Below are 3,557 nucleotides of genomic sequence, written 5' to 3' on the forward strand. Positions count from 1 at the left end.
TCGAGTAGAATATAATGATCCATGGTATCAAACGCAGCACTAAGATCTAACAGCACCAGAATCGTAGTGGTGTCCGAATCCATTGCAAGCAAAAGATCATTCACCACTTTAGTTAGAGCCGTCTCTGTGGAATGATATTTTCTAAAAGCAGACTGCAGTGGCTCAAAAAGAGTATTCTCAGTAAGTTGGTCCACGAGCTGCCGTGAAACCAGCTTTTCTAGAATTTTTGAGCAAAATGATAGATTTGATATCAGCCTAACTATTGAAATTATTGAATAGTTTAATGGTAAATAGACTGCATTTATATAGCGCTTTTCCATCTGCATCAGATGCTCAAAGCGCTTTACAATTATGCCTCACATTCACCCCGATGTCAGGGTGCTGCCATACAAGGCGCTCACTACACACCGGGCGCAATAGGGGATTAAAGGCCTTGCCCAAGGGCCCTTGGTGATTTTCCATGCAGGTGGGGATTTGAACCCATGATCTTCTGGACTCAAGCCCAGCACCTTAACCACTAGACCATCACCTCCCCTCCCCTTTAATGTTCTGTGATAGAAATTAAAACTTAAAATTAAACAATTATTTTAGATACAGAAAGCAGGGGTGATGGCCATGTGGTTAGTACACTTGGTTTCAATCTGGAAGGTTCCTGGTTCAAACCCCACCCGTGCTGTATTTCAATGTCATGTGGAGTTGCATTAGCAATGTTTTTGCTCAGGTACTTAGTAAATATTACATTTGTCATTTTTTTTTGCAGTGTACTGCCAAATCCTCTTATCTAATATACTGAATGAAATATTGTTCAGATAGATCTTTAAGAATTAAAAAAAAAGAAGACAGTACAAACCAGGGATGCACTGAGTACCGTTGTTTGAACAGACTGGGCATAAATCTATATGGAAACCAGAAACAGAAGAAGAACATTAATAACAATTTTTTTTCTTTGCAATATACAAGGTCTATTAGAAAAGTATCCGACCTTATTATTTTTTAAAAACCATATGGATTTGAATCACGTGTGATTACATCAGACATGCTTGAACCCTCGTGGGCATGCGAGAGTTTTTTTCACTCCTGTCGGTTATGTCATTCGCCTGTGGGCAGTCTTTGAGTGAGGAGTCGCCCACCCTCTCGTCGTTTTTTTCATTGTTTAGGAATGGCTCAGAGACCGCTGCTTTGTTTGATCAAAATCTTTTCAAAACTGTAAGGCACAACTGAGTGGACACCATTCGATAAATTCAGCTGGTTTTCGGTAAAAATTTTAACGGCTGCTGAGAGATTTGGTCTGGTAGTGTCGCCGTAAGGACGGCCCACGGCGCCTGACGGCGATCTGCGCTTCGAGGCGGCAGCGTCTCGCTGTTTCAAGTTGAAAACTTCCACATTTCAGGCTCTGTTGACCCAGTAAGTCGTCAGAGAACAGAGAACTTTCAGAAGAAGTCGGCATGAGGAGTTTATTCGGACATTCCATTGTTAACGGACATTTTGTAATGAAAGAACGTGCGGGCAGAGTCGCATGTCGGGCCGGACCCGACCGCGGGGGTCGCGACAGGAAAAACACCTCCGTTGGAAACCTTAACGGGCAAGTTGGAACATGCCCAAGCTGTTAAACAATTTCTCAGTTACTCACTTGTTGAAAGCCATCAAAAGCCGCCTGAATTTTACAAATGGTTTTCAACACGGAGGTGTTTTTCCTGTCGCGGCACACACAGATTTGCCGAGTCGTCACGGAAACGACTCGGCGAATTTGCGCGCACGTCTTTCATTAAAAAATGTCCTTAAACAGTGGAATGTCCGCATAAAGTCCCCATGCCGGCCTCTTCTGAATCTTCTCTGTTCTCTCACGACGTCCTGGGTGATTTAAGCCTTAAATTAGGATGTTTTCAGCTCGAAACAGGCCGACGACGGCGCCTGGAAGCGCTGCAGGATGTCCCGCTTCGTGGGAAGTCCTTACACCGACAGAAACACCCCATAATCTCTCATCAGCCGTTAAACTTTTCACCGAAAACCAGCTAAATTTCTCGAATAGTGTCCACTCGGATATTCCTCACAGGTCCAGAAAAAATTTTGATAAAGCAACGCGCGCCGTCTCGAGCAGCGTGTGAAAAAAAGGAATTCAGCCAAGAGGGCGGGACCACATCTCACTCAAGGCCTGCCCACAGGGAAATGACGTCACTGACACGCGTGAAAAAACTCACGCATGCGCACAAGGGTTCAAGCATGATTGGTGTAATCGCACGTCATTCAAATCCATATAGTTAAAAAAAAAATAAAAGGGTCGGTTTATTATCTAATAGACCTCGTATAAGGCCAAATTTGCAGGTCAATGCAATTTATTTACTGTGGGTGAAATACTGACTGTTTCAGTACCTGACAGAGTTTCTCCTGTGTTGTTACATTTCAGACACTCAGTAGGAACACAGGCTGAGCAAAAGCCAGCTATAGTTAAAATAAAAAAGAAAACATGAAAGGTTAAAAAAGAATACATATTCAGTAAGAGATGGAAATTTTTTTTAAATTCCTTACGTATAAGGAGATGCCAAAGCAAAGGAAATAAGGATAATTCTTGCACATCCATTCTGTGTCAGATAAAAGACTTCTCTCATTAACATGTTTCAGTCACAGAAGAGGTTTTCATCATGAATAACTGAAAAAAAAACTAATCCTAAATTAACAGAATATCTAAATAAAACCATGAGATTATAGCTGCAAAGCATAAAAACATTATTTAAAAGCTCATACCTTTTAGCTGCAGTGGAGCTGATTCTTCACAGAGCTCTGTGATGCTCTGCTTTGCCTAAACTCCAGCAAAGTCACATTATCACTGATCGCAAACATTGATAACATGCAAATGACTGTATTCCTGGAGTGTAAGCGCATACAGACAATAAGGCTGTTTGTATGTTGCTAAGTGGGACTGATGGCAACAGTGGTGCTGCTGGCTAATGATATTCAGGCTGAAATGATCTCTCATATTTTATGACACGATACACAGTATGTCGCAGGTAAAACTGGCTCAGAAATATTTCAATTTGAAAAACTGACAAATTATCCAAGCATCTAAGTGCGATATTATTTTTAAACCCACTACACAGACACTTCACAAGCTTTAGTTATTTGCATAATGAGCACTACAGGGTGCTAAAGATAATCAATTTCTTGACGTGCTGCAAATAAAAGTAGCCTGTCTGGCAACAGCAACTATGCCATTTTAAAGGCTACTGTAGTTAAATCATATTTCTTCCTCATTTTAATGCTTGGTTTGAATTTTTGCAGAGCCTCTTCACCACAACAACATGCCAAAAACCTTCTCTCAACTTTGATGTAATTTGTGATTAGCTAATTTATCGCTTGGAACACCACAGCCTGACTTCCCCAAGTAGTTCTCACATGGCTGCATTTGATTGATTGTTTCATCAAAAGTCGGCAGTTTTTTCCACAACTCAGTAGAACGAACTCCACCTGTTTTGGCCAGAACATGCCTCTGTTATGCTGGCAAACTTGGTGTACACTCATGGTTGAACTCTTCCTTATACCCCCGTCACACACAGCCAGAC

General features: G+C 41.6%; 1 long non-coding RNA gene across 1 annotated transcript; it reads right to left on the reverse strand.

Annotated features, from left to right (window-relative positions):
* Positions 1-850: 850 nt before the first annotated feature.
* LOC117520752 lies at positions 851-2,581 on the reverse strand. The gene is made up of 3 exons (XR_004563752.1): positions 2,527-2,581; positions 2,371-2,439; positions 851-895 (listed from the first exon to the last, which is right to left on the reverse strand). It is a non-coding gene; the product is annotated as an uncharacterized LOC117520752 (long non-coding RNA).
* Positions 2,582-3,557: the final 976 nt, after the last annotated feature.

The sequence above is a fragment of the Thalassophryne amazonica genome, chromosome 11 (assembly GCF_902500255.1).
Source record: "Thalassophryne amazonica chromosome 11, fThaAma1.1, whole genome shotgun sequence".
Lineage (NCBI taxonomy): Eukaryota > Metazoa > Chordata > Actinopteri > Batrachoidiformes > Batrachoididae > Thalassophryne > Thalassophryne amazonica.